Source organism: Eurosta solidaginis, chromosome 2 (assembly GCF_040869045.1).
Source record: "Eurosta solidaginis isolate ZX-2024a chromosome 2, ASM4086904v1, whole genome shotgun sequence".
NCBI lineage: Eukaryota > Metazoa > Arthropoda > Insecta > Diptera > Tephritidae > Eurosta > Eurosta solidaginis.
The window spans coordinates 71,952,109-71,965,887 of NC_090320.1; the positions used below are offsets into that span (position 1 = coordinate 71,952,109).

Here is a 13,779-nt window from a genome sequence, read left to right on the forward strand (position 1 = left end):
GGTTCGACTGCTAATACGCTACCAAAAATATCGAGAGAGGTGTCAAACGACGCGTCTTGACATCAGTATTAATAATCCGAAGGCGGAAAATAAAAATTTTAACGCGTTCAAAAGATATTAACGAAAACCCGAAAAAAGACCGGCGGGTACCTCCGAAACCGGGGGTGGGATCCATAGTATTTTTGCGCAGAACACATTTCTGCGTTGGCGGCCTTCGGCCGCGCTTATAAAAAACAACCCTGGTCTACGCCATGCCAAGTCCGGGTGTGTGGTATAACCGTGGCTACCGCCACGGTGATGCACAATTTTTTTTTGTGGGTACAAACACAACAACAACCACATTCAATTCAACAATTCAACTGCAAATATCTCCGGACAGAGATAAAATTTTTCTTTTCCGCCTTCGGATTATTGTTCTCGCGTCTTTTGACACCTCACTCGATATTTTTGGTAGCGTATTAGCAGTCGACCCCTCAACTAGACTATTACCACCCTGCAATAACGCTCCACGTCATTTTACGGTCATTGTGACTTTCTGCAGCGGTTATATTCATAGTCACGTTTGCATGGGCGTGATGTACTTTTGTGACCAAATTTTCCGTTTCGTTCCTATTAATGTGATCGTGCATTCCGCTCCCATTTATAGGATGTGAGCATAGCACTGTGCTGCTCACACACGTCACAATGCTCGTCAAATGGCGGTCATTTTTCCGTCATTTCACTCTACATTTTCGAGTCATTTGACAATCAATTTTACTGCGGTTTTACCATTTATATAACCGCCATATAACGTGAATTTTACCTGCAGATTTAATTTACCTGGAGCAGCCATATGAATAAAATATAAACCAAAAAAATTGAATTTTCAATATTTATTATTTTCAATATTATTATATATGTACATGAACTTGGAACTTATATTAATCCAGTTCATATAAAACAGAAGAACTTTAATAATAAATAAACTCGCTTAATTGGTTTTTGTTTTCCAATTGAAATCTCTTCTAAGCTAGCAAAAAATAATTTTAAGCTTAAGAAAAAACTCCAATTATTTGAATAATCTACAACTTAAAGCTTAGTAGAAATTCAGATCAAGAATATTCAAAGGTGTCGTGGATCCGATTGCTGTCGTAATTGAAGAACTTAAAAATGTACGACTATTAATTGAGTCAGACTTATTATTGTTCTAAATCTAATCATTCAAGCAATAATTCTGCAACCCAAAGCAGGAGTATTGATTGGTTTCAAATCTAATTCCGACAGCAATCGTATCACATCCATTATTATATATGTACGTGATATTACAACTTAAATTAATACAATTGATATAAAGAAAAGTAAGTACTTTAATAATAACATAAACTCTCTTAATTGGTTTTTGTTTTCCAATTGAAATCTTTTCTAAGCGAGCAGAAAATAATTTTAAGCTTCAGAAAAAACTTCAATTATTTGAATAATCTACAACTTAAAGCTTAGTAGAAATTCAGATTACGTTTACTCTTTTTTCAAATCAAGAATATTCAAAGGTGTCGTGGAATCCGATTGCTGTCGTAATTGATGAACTTAAAAATGTACGACTTGTAATAAAGTCAGACTTATTATTGTTCTAAATCTAATTATTTAAGCAATAATTCTACAACCCTTAGCAGGAGTATTGATTGGTTTCAAATCTAATTCCGACAGCAATCGTATCACATCCCTTATTATATATGTACGTGATATTGCAACTTAAATTAATACTGTTGATATAAAGAAAAGAAAATACTTTAACAATAAATAAACTCTCTTAATTGGTTTTTGTTTTCCAATTGAAATCTTTTCCTGTGCAAGCACATCGCTAACCTGTGTTGGCAAAAGATATGATTATACTGTCTTCGATAGATAGTCGGACGAGCCGCTACTCGGCGAAGTAGAGATGACCGTTGTGTCGGTGGCAGCTGTTACAACAGCAGTTTCTAACTTTACACCATCCGTACAGTGTTATGAATGCTTCACTGCCTTTTCCAATTGCTTGGCGCCAGCAATTTTGCTGTTTGTAAAGCTTTAGCTGTAATGCAAATATATAGATGGGTTAAAGTGGTTTTCGTATGTTATTCAACAACTCACCCTATACCATCATCACAGCCTCCTCATCGATTTTGAATATGTGTACTGTTTCAGTATTCAGACCCAGTTCGTGCAACCGATTCATTCATATACTGTGGGTATTTGAGCCGTAGACGCAATGGAAGATATTCTGATTCTTTTTGAAGTGTAACATTTGTAAACATTTGGGTTTCTCTGCTGTCACCATCACCACTAGAGAGCTATTGAAGAAACGATCGACCAAGATAATATGTGAGATTTACACGCATAGATTTTTTCCACCTTTTCACAGTTATTGATGGAGAAAATGCGAAAGCCATATTTACCATCCAATACCGAAATAGAACTGTAGAGGAAGAAACATTTTATAAAATTTAATAAAATCAAAAAATGATAGTTGTGCTAAAATGGGGTAACGTATTGTATGTTAAAGTATAGCGAAGTCTCAGCGGCTTTGTCCTGGTGAAAATTGAGTTTGAATAGGTTTTATTCTTCATTCTTAGAAACATGTACGAAGGTACCTGGTAAGATATTAAAAATCCTCAACGCTTTTTTTGCTATAACTTAAAAAAACTCATATTCAAACTTCTGCTTAACTTCTACATATCAATAGCTACCTTTACCACCAGGAGTCACTATTGCTTATACGCCTATGCTATTGTTTCCTACATTGATGAACTTTGTAATAAAATAAACAGCTATCTCCCCAATCTCTCCAGTTTTGTCGCCTCGCGAAACCTGATATTTTCATCAACCAAATCATCGGTGACCTTATTTAAAACATGCCAAATGTCGACCGTGCTTGGGAGCAGTGGTGAACCCAACAGAAGAGGAGATCGAGCGCTTGGCATGGGCTCATGAGGCGGTAGAAGTAGGTCGAAGGCAGTTCAAAAGGTTTGCTGCGAGAAACCCTCGGTTCTGCAACCGATATGAGGAAGAAGCGTCGAATGGCAGAAAGGGCCCAGTCCCAGAGCCGCGACGCAGGGCAGTCCCATAGACAAGACAAGTAGGCCCAAAGCTGTAAGACAGATGGGCCCCAATAGCGAGGTAGCAACTACCTCGAAGGCTGCGAGTCAGAGGGAAGTTCCAACTATGGAAGTAGGAGATAAGCCAAAGGGAGATAACGCTAAGACTCCGACTTTCTCGGAGGTGCTAGAGGGAGCTAAGACTCCGGCTTTCTCGGAGGTGCCAAAGGGAAATAACACTAAGACGCCGGCTTTTCCCGAGAAAATGAGTGATGTGGCAAAGCAGTCACTGACTGTGGCGCTGGTTGATTGTAACAGTCCTTTCGAACAGATGACTAGTGAAAGGTGGAGATCTGTAGAAAAGGAGCTTAAGATGATGCGGGAATAACCAAGTAAGCTCCTTCCAACCTTTGATTCGGGGGATGGTATAATGGTATGAAGATGATAGCGTGCGACAACATCGCGAGCTTGCGGTGGCTGGAGGAAGTGGTTCCAAACCCCCAAAGGCAGGGCACGAACGCGAGTTTTGAGATGGTGGATAAAGCGCAAATCCCCAAGGTACCAAAAGTTAAGGTATGGATGTAGCGTTGTGCTTATATATTAAGTACACGTTTTGCTTACGAATTTAATACAAACTTTATTGAGCAATGTTTGACCGAGTCGCGTGTGTATCCCTTAACATGTCATCTCAGAAGAAGGAAAATATATTTTTTATCAGCTGCTAAGACCAGCAAACTCAATACCATAACGGATTGTTTAGCGGGATAACTAGTCGCTCTGAGAGACTGGAAAGCTAATACATTTTACATTTTACATATGAGTAGTGGCGGGGTTGCCACATGCCTCCCCTTGTTAAATTTTTTAAGTTTACAAATTCATTTTATATACATTTAAGTTTACGAATTCATTTTATATACAAGTTATACTATTAAGAAATTAATACAAATTATAATGTTTGCGTAATAAATTTAAACGTCAGCTGCAAAGTGAACATGTCGTGAAGCTCGACTTGTACTTGGCTCTTCCTGTGTGTTATCAGCTGGTTGATCGTCGTAAATTTCATATACAGGTTTTAGACGATCCACAGATACAGTAGAACGTTGGCCTTGTATGTCCACGCAAAAAGTTTTACCATGTCTTGAAACAACGCGATATGGTCCTTGGTATGGTGCTTTCAGAGAGGGCCCGATTTGGCCTTGGCGGACCAGAACGTGTGAGCATGTGTCCAGTTCCCTGAAACGAAACAAAGAACGCTTACCATGTCGGGACATATCGGGTGGTGCCAAATTGTGGAAATGATTTCTTAAGTATTTGAGTAGACCGTATGTAGTTTGGTCGTTGTTTGCCGGATTAATAAATTCGCCAGGAAGCCTTATTGGCTCACCATAAACTAACTCGGCCGGTGTCGTGGAGATATCGTTTTTCCAAGCGGCGCGCAAGCCCATGAGTACTATAGGCAGTGCGTCATACCAGGTTTCGCTGTGGCATAGCAACGCTGCCTTGAGCTGCCTGTGTAGGCGTTCGACGAGCCCGTTAGCCTGTGGATGGTAAGGCGAAGTTTTTAGGTGGCTGATGCCGAACATTTGCGAAAGTTGACGAAACATCGTGGACTCAAATTGTCCACCACGGTCTGACGTTATTCTGAGTGGAACACCGTATCTAGCTATCCAATGGTAAAAAATTGCTCTAACGATCGTTTCTGTGTTACCATTTTCCAGTGGAATCGCTTCAGGAAAGCGCGTAAAGCGATCAATTATTGTTAAACATTGCGTAAACCCTTTTGAGAATGGCAGCGTGATAAGATCTACGTGAATGTGTTGAAATCGATGAGTGGGTAATTGAAATCTTGCAGGTGCTGTGACGACGTGGCGCTGAATTTTGTTCCGCTGGCATTGAATGCAGGCCCTCGCCCATGCACGACAGTCCTTATTCATCGCTGGCCACACGTAGCGGCTTGTTAACAATTTTTGGGAGCAGCGTACACATGGATGCGAGAGGGAATGCAGCGAATCGAATACTGCTCTTCTCAGAGATGCAGCGACAAATGGTCGCACTACGCCAGATGATACATCGCAGTACAAGCTTACCTTATGTTCTGGAAAATACAGCTTTTTTAGTTGAAGTGTCGGATTCGGTAAATTAACGAGTTGTATGAGTTCGACGTCTTCGTTTTGAGCATCAGCTAACTGCTGCGCTGATACCGCTGCTGAAATCAGTTCGACTCGCGATAATAGATCCGCCACTATGTTGCTTTTCCCGCAGACGTGCTTAATTTCGGTGGTGAATTGACCGATGAAATTTATTCGGCGGAACTGCCATGGTGAAGCACGTTCTGCCCTTTGTTTAAAAATATGTTGTAATGGCTTATGGTCAGAATATATCTCTACATGCCGGCCTTCAAACAGATATCGAAAGTGTTTAACTGCTTCGTATATTGCATGTAGCTCTCGATCATACGTTGATAACTTGCGTATTGAGTCGGGTAGTGTACGACTGAAAAAAGCTAGTGGCTGCCAGGAACCATTCACGTGTTGTTGCAAAACCGCACCAACTGAAGAACTGGAGGCATCTGTGAAGATTGCTACGTTCGCCTCGATATTTGGATGTGCCAGTTCGGCGCAATTTGCAAGTGCCCCCTTAGACCTTTCAAATGCATCTATCATTATTGGCGTCCATTGTACAGGATGTGATCCTCGTACCTCAGGCCCTGATAATGAATTGTTCAATGGGGAAAGAAGCTCTGCTGCATTTTTAATGAACTTTCGGTAAAAGTTTATCATACCGATGAAAGCACGAAGCTTCTTCACTGTTGCTGGTGGCGTTAGTTCTCGTATTGCTTTTACTTTGTCGGATAGTGGTTTTATACCGTGGCATGTGATATGATGTCCCAGAAATTTAACTTCCGGTTGACCGAAGCAAGATTTGGCAACGTTGATAACAAGCCCATGATCGTGAAGACGTTGAAACAATGTTCGTAGATGACATATATGCTGATGCTCATTGTCTGAAGCAATGAGTATATCATCGATATACGGGAAAACGAAGGGCAAGTCACGCGTAACTTCATCGATGAAGCGCTGAAATGTTTGGGCCGCATTTCTCAAACCGAATGTCATAAACGGGAATTCATATAGACCGAAAGGCGTGATAATCGCTGTTTTCTTTATGTCATCTTCAGCGACTGGGATCTGGTTGAATGCTCTGACGAGGTCTACAGTTGAAAATATTGTTTTGCCGTGTAGGTTGACACCAAAATCTTCTAGGTATCGAACGGGATACCTGTCAGGCACTGTACGATCATTAAGACGACGGTAGTCTCCACATGGGCGAGGCTCACCTGATTTCTTGGCAGCTAGGTGCAACGGAGATGACCACGGACTGTCGGACGGACGAGCTATTCCAAGCGTTAACATTTTAGCGAACTCATCTTTCGCAATTTTTAGTTTCTCTGGCGCAAGGCGACGAGCCTTACTTGAAACTGGTGGGCCATCCGTTGTTTTAATATGATGCACTGTGGAGTGCTTCGTTCGTTTGAATGCGCCGTCAGGTTTTGTTATTGCCGAAAATTCTTTCAAAAGATAATTGTACGGCGAGTTGTTCGGCAGAACTTTTATTGATTCAATTTGCGCTGCCTTTCGCATTTTCCCATTTTCCCATTCGAGGATATGCCGGTTTTTTCGTCGCTAATTTTTTGATGTTTCAAGTCGACCAATATACCAAAGTTGCTTATGAAGTCGGCTCCAATGATGGGCTGCGAAACGTCGGCGATAACGAAGCGCCATGTAAATTCGCGTCGCAAGCCAAAGTTCAGTAAAAGCGTATGGTGTCCGTATGTTTCAATTATTGCATCTGTAGCAGTGTATAATTGATAGCCAACGGGGGTTACTTTTGTTTTGATACGGGATCGGGGGAAGACGGAGAGGTCGGCTCCAGTGTCCACCAGGAATTGCATCCCAGTGTACCGGTCTGTGAGGAAAAGGCGGCGCGATGTTTTTATTGGAGAGTCTTCGACCGCCACTATTGACCCTCCTTCGCGTTTCCCGGAAATTTACACCCTGGTAGGCAGCGCCGTGCTTGGTTACCGAATTTTTTGTGGAATCGGCAAAAACCTTCCGCGGAAAAACGCGTGCGGCTGTGAGATGTGCTGCGCCCACCTGAATTTTGGTGTGTTCTAACTTTTCCACGCGGTTTTCTTAGATTTAGGTTTTCCAGGTGTTTTCGGATTTCTGAAATTTCCGCGCGTAAAGATTGCTCTTCAGAAACAGCGGCGATTGAATGTGAAACGCTGGGAATAACCTCATGAATTTTATCTGCAAGACGGCTTAAAACTTCTAATGACGCGTCAGGTTGTGCTGCTAAACATGCGCGTGTCTGTGGTGAGAGTTGTGACTGCCACCTTGCCTTAATGACGTTATCTGGTACATCTGGGCATAGACTGCGTAGGTGACGGTAAAACTGAGATGGTGTACGATCACCAATTTGTTCTCCGTCCAACAACTGAAGTAGCTTAGCATCTTTTGATTTTGTTAAGCGTTCGATTAAAGTTTGCTTCAATGTTGTGTATGGGGTCGACGTTGAGGGACGTAATATAATATCTTCCACTTCGGCTGCTGACTGCGTGTCTATAAGCGAGACCGCATGATGAAACATATCATTTTCGTTTGTTACGAAACGAATCCTAAATTGTGATTCCAATTGGGCGAACCACAATGCAGGGCGTTTAGGAGAAAATGGTGGTGCGCGGACAGTCATATTGACCGTAATTGCTGGCAATTGGGTGGAAGAACTTGGATCGCCATTCTCACTCATATCAACTTATTTGTCGTATACAAATTGATAATAATAAAACAACGAAAATCAAGCCTGATTCGTTTTAGCTTGTGTGCTAAGTTAAACAAAATACTTATCGTAGATTTTCGATGGTTGAGCACTTTTTCTTTATCAAAAAACGTCGGGGTCACCAATGTAGCGTTGTGCTTATATATTAAGTACACGTTTTGCTTACGAATTTAATACAAACTTTATTGAGCAATGTTTGACCGAGTCGCGTGTGTATCCCTTAACATGTCATCTCAGAAGAAGGAAAATATATTTTTTATCAGCTGCTAAGACCAGCAAACTCAATACCATAACGGATTGTTTAGCGGGATAACTAGACTCTGAGAGACTGGAAAGCTAATACATTTTACATTTTACATATGAGTAGTGGCGGGGTTGCCACATGGATACCATGCGTGATGAAGTCGGAGGATACAATGCGACTTTTTCAGAATCAGAATGCGAACATACCGACACCGGATTGGAAGGTACTTACTGTATCTCGGCCTACGGAGGAAGGTCAGTTATACATTTTCCAAATAAACAAGCAGACGGAGGATATATTGTACGCGCAGCTTGGAAAAATGTCCTTAGGTACAGGCAAAATTTATATGCGACTCAGGAAAAGAAGTCGCGGGTATTAAAGTCCTAACACGCTGGACGTGGGCGAAGTCGAAAAGGACATCAAAAGCCTAAGGGAAAAAAGACAGGTGGAGGTAGCCCACGTCACTCCGAATGTGTTAGAAGGGGACCAACAGCCAGATGGTGCTGTGAGTCGCACAGAGGAACACCCGGCACAACAGGTACAAGAGTCTGAAGGGGGCTTCGAACACTCTAAACCAAAAGGGCTAGGGGAGGACGACGACGTCCCGATGAAGGTGCTGGAGGGGGACAAGCAGCCCATTGGTGCTGCGAGTCCTACAGATAAACCTCCAACACAGTAAAGTGGCGTCGAGCGAACTCCTCCTCCTAACGCGCTGATCCAGGAGCCGTGGCTTCCATCGGGAGGAAAGGTTTCTGGAATTAGCGCGCGCGGATTTGGCGTTTACTATGCGCAAACGGAAGGACGGGTGCGAGCTGTAGTAATGGTAAGGAAACAGCTGCATTCATATATGCTGCCTAATTACACTACTGAGGACCTCGTAGTGGTGGTGAAATCGCCGGGCTCAGATGGTACATGTCCGGCCATGCTACAAGTTTCAAGTAGGGCGGTCGTGGGATGGCTTAAAATAATATTCGATGGGTGCATAAACTGAATCATGTACCGCACTCTTGGAGAACTGCTCGTGTAGCTTTCCTACCAAAGGCGGGGAAGATCGGTCACGTGTATCCCAAAGATTATAGACCCAATAGCTTACCATCATTTCTGCTCAAAACCTTTGAGAGGCTGCTAGATGTGTACATAAAGTCCAACGTGGATGAAAAGCTGCTCTCCACAACACAACAGGCGTACACCAAAGGCAAGTCAGTAGACACCGCATTGTATAGGGTGGTAATAGGCGTAGAAAAAGCCCAGGAATATAAGGAATATGCTCTAGAAGTCTTCTTAAGCATTGCCGGGGCTTTCTAAATGAGCGATTATTGATGGTCTTAATTACGTTAAAGTACATCCAGCCTTACCCAGATGGATCGACTGCAGTAAGATTACATCGCAATGGGGATTGTACGCGGCCACGAAATTAGTGGACAGGGGCACTCCGCAGGGAGGGGTGCTATCAGCTCTGCTGTGGACGCTGGTCATTAACCAGCTGCTTAGGGGATTCTACGAGGGACCAGAAAAACTTACGGTTTACGCAGATGACGTTGCATATGGTCTTGTTTACAAAGAGGTACAAGGTCCCTAATTGGACCAGGCCTAAGTTAGGAGGGGCGACCCTACGGGAGAAACCTTGCACAAATTATCTAGGAATGATCCTAGACAGTAAGCTGTCATGGAAGCTCAACGTGGAGGAGAGGGTGAGGAAGGCTTCAACGGCACTTTATGCATGTAAAAGAATGCAAAAGAACCGGCATATACGATCAGAAGAAACTCGATGACGATGCCTCAAAACTAACAACCAAAAGCAATAATTATCATTTCACTGACACAAATTTTATAGTTTTTTTTCGGGATTTGGACACAATGTTGTTGTTGTTTTTGTAGCGATAAGGTTGCTCCCCGAAGGCTTTGGGGAGTGTTATCGATGTGATGGTCCTTTAGCCGGATACAGATCCGGTACGCTCCAGTAACACAGCACCATTAAAGTGCTAGCCCGACTATCTCGGGAACGATTTATGTGGCCACATTAAACCTTCAGGCCATCCCTCCCTATTCACCCCCCCCCCCCCCCCCCCCCCAGATCCTTGTCTGTTAATGAAACAGGATTCGCCGCGGATAGGTGAGGTTGACAATTGGGTTTGGAGAAGCTATATATTGCGCTGGCAACCTGAAGGGTTGCGCTACACAGCCCATTGAATCTGGTATTTTAGTCGCCTCTTACGACAGGCATACCTACCGCAGATAAATTCTGACCCGTAACCCGCTGGGGGTATTTGGACACAATCTTTTCATTATATTACTTAACAATTTAAAGGCTTCATTCTGTATTGCGAACGATAGCTCAACGATGCTCAACGATTCGCCTCCAAACGATATCGTCTAGCAATGGTATTCTCTATCATTTTCGTTCGGTCTTTACCTTTCTAACTAACAGGAAGGCAAAAGTAATTGTCAAGTGATAAGTTGCCATTGTTTAACATAGTGCAAATACACTAGCGATTCGTCTCTGATCCGCATCGAAAGTTCGTTTCGTAATAGAGAATGAGGCCCTAAGATTAGACATTTTTTTCAATTTGTATTTTGACTTACCAGCAACAACAGAATCATGTTTAATTGTACGCCGCACAAGCAATTTAGCATCATGTAACGAAGCTCAGTTTCTTCCAAAAATTGTTCAACACTGCCACGTAAAATCAATGTACTTGTTCTAGCATTAACGCAACCTTTAAATAATTATAAACTATAAAAATTAAATTAATGTCAAACCTTGGAAAATGTTGAAACGTTCACCACCAACCTGACGTTCTTCAAAGAAATCACATTGACCCAAAACACTTGAATTAATATCATTAGCTGTAGTCATAACAGCACCACCACAAGCTTTCATTCTACGTTTCCAATCTTCTTCTGGTACATGAACAGCACAGAACATATTACGATCTGCAAAATACTGTGTATCAACATCACCAATTGGCAATTTAGAAAACACAACATTGGCGCCTTACTTAGCTAGTTCATTCTACAGAATACGCCATTCAGCATCAACAATTTTCTGATACTCTTGGACATTAGAGGACATTGCTGTGGCAGATCATTTTTCCAATAACACTTTGTTGCTCCTTTGATTGGCGCTTCGACATGTACAGCCATGTCATATTTTAGCATGCATAATTGTAATGCTTTACGTATAGCTTTAATGATGATACGTGCATGCACGCCTTCCTCAACATCTGGCTTAACTTGTGTTAAGATTTCACATGCTTAAAATACTACTGAAGTGGTGCCATCGCCGACCTGATAAGAGAAACATTTTTATTCTACACATTCTAATATAACAAAAAACTTACCTCAGCATTTTGAGATTTGGCGATGTCTACTAGAGTTTTACGGCTGGATTCACAATATCCAATGGTTTCATAATGGTTTCCCATCATTTGAAATTGTGGCCTTACCACTGGAATCAACAATATGCTTGTCAATACTACGTGAACCCAATGTAGTGCGTACAGTGCCACAATTGAATGCGAGGCATTGATGTTGGATATGAGTTGAGGTTTACCATGAGAGCTATCGGTACCCAAGCATTTTTTACACAAATACTCATGTACCCAATACAAGTTCAAGACATTCATATTTATCGACACGCTGTCCGGTATGGCCCAAATGTTGGAAATATGCAGTTGGCACTGTTGAGAAAAAATATGGATCAATGAAGACAAGTAAAAGTGAAATATTTTTTTTACCATCTCTTGTTACTTTACACATTAGACATTGGAAACAACGACCAGCATCTACAAGTTGCTATTGAGCCTTGCAACGATTGCATCTAATTGCACCCAATTCACCAAAATTTACAATGGGTGGCTCATATTCACCCTCAACCGTGCGTGCCATTGGTGAGACGGTAAGTGTAATGGACAAAGCTGTTGTTTTTAATAAATCAGCTGTTGCAGGTATGCAATACAAAGACGACCTGCAGAGAAGAAAGATCAATGTAATTGCCAAACAAAACATTAATTTCGATTATCGATACCTAACGTAACGTGGCGAGGAGTTACCCTGATCTTCTACCACATATTTTGTGGTCACCAATGGTGGTAATAAACCCTGTTCATTAGTAATAAAAGCACCACCAGCGCTATTTTTATTTTCAATGATAACGCTTATCGGAGTTGGCATCTGATCGGGATCTTAACGGCGTTGGGCTTGATCATACTGTTGCGGCTGTTGATATTTACCAGTAACAGGTGCAGGTGGTTGCTAAAGAAAATAACACAAAAATAATCATCAGCAAATTTGTAAATTATTAGTTGTATTAACATACATTATAACCAGGACGTCAGGACGTGTCCGGGTATTGGAGGTTGACCCGGCTTGGGTGGTTGACTGAGCATTGGCGTCTGTCCAGGTTGCGTTGGTGGCATCATAAAAGCCATCAATAACAAGTGCCAAGAATATATCCGCGGCATACCTGCCGACCAAAATGATTCAGGGGGTTGTGATTGCCAACCTCACCTACCCGTGGCGAATCCTGTACCTAACAATTTGGTGTGAACAATTGGTGCCAGTTAACCCTCTGAAATAATCGGCGCAATTGTACGCCATTGTGTTGGCATTAATTTGGCAAAATGCAAAAGCTTTTCATCCTTCTCCCATGACCATTCTGTCTTCTTTATGCTAGGATCAAGCCATTCGTACCAGCGTGCCTTACATTGCTTGGCAGATTTGCGGTGCAGCAGTTATGCAATACGTGACCATTGGTTTTTACCATATTTCATTACAGCTGCTTTGAGGTTTTCATCCTGAAAGTTATCAATTTAGTTAATAAACGGCCAAGAGTAACCAGTCGCGTCAAATGCTTACTTCAGTGTTTCTCCACACACCATCTTTTATTATAATTCGCGGCATGGTGCTACATAATTGTGATGTCTTTCGATGAGCACAAAAATCAAATAAAAAATTGTTGTCGAAATAAACAGCAAAAATCATTGTATATTAAAGACTTTGGGAAAATTTTAGAATATCACCCCCCGAGTTAGGGGTAAAACTTGGTATCAAATGAAAGAGGGAGTTTTCCCGATCACAAAATATATATTTTAAAATGTGTAAACTTATAACTTAAAAGTTATTTGTTGTTAAAGTTTGCAAATTTCTATAGCACTTTAAATTACAATTTACACATCTTTCAAAACCTTAATCCACATACATATCTATATAAATTGGCAACGATAAACTTAAATTGCATTTTTGTATATTTCACATTTCATTTTTGCATTGTTTTCACTTATTATGTTTTTATTAAATCAATCGCGCTTTTGTAGCAACATGCACATATATATATATATATATATATATATATACATATATTTTATTGATGACATTACAAAGCTGTGCTGCCACATATATATGTATACGTATACACATATAAAATTTGTATAGAAATTTGCAAATTTTAACACCAAATAACTTTTAAATTATAAGTTTGCGCACTTTAAAATATATATGTATATATGTGATCTGGAGAAATCCCTCTTAATTTTAAATCTTTCCGGAGATATTCCATTTAAAACTCTCAAAATTGAAAAAATTTTCGACCACCAAATGTTTTGCTGTCTCTGCTGAATTAGAAATGGCGGATTTTTTTGCACGCAA

The 13,779-nt window shown here is 41.2% G+C and overlaps 1 long non-coding RNA gene across 9 annotated transcripts; it reads right to left on the minus strand.

The window, feature by feature from the left end:
- Positions 1–857: 857 nt before the first annotated feature.
- LOC137239897 (uncharacterized) lies at positions 858–13,636 on the minus strand. 9 transcript variants are annotated; one of them, XR_010949531.1, is made up of 10 exons: positions 13,618–13,636; positions 12,991–13,056; positions 12,452–12,929; positions 12,161–12,387; positions 11,871–12,100; positions 11,475–11,813; positions 10,925–11,421; positions 10,717–10,867; positions 2,107–2,431; positions 858–2,047 (listed from the first exon to the last, which is right to left on the minus strand). It is a non-coding gene; the product is annotated as an uncharacterized lncRNA (long non-coding RNA). The 9 variants fall into 9 exon arrangements; XR_010949538.1 differs by lacking the exon at positions 13,618–13,636 and having other exon boundaries at positions 2,107–2,306; positions 2,368–2,431; positions 12,991–13,504; XR_010949532.1 differs by lacking the exon at positions 13,618–13,636 and having other exon boundaries at positions 10,925–11,077; positions 11,133–11,421; positions 12,991–13,500.
- Between the last annotated feature and the right edge of the window lie 143 nt (positions 13,637–13,779).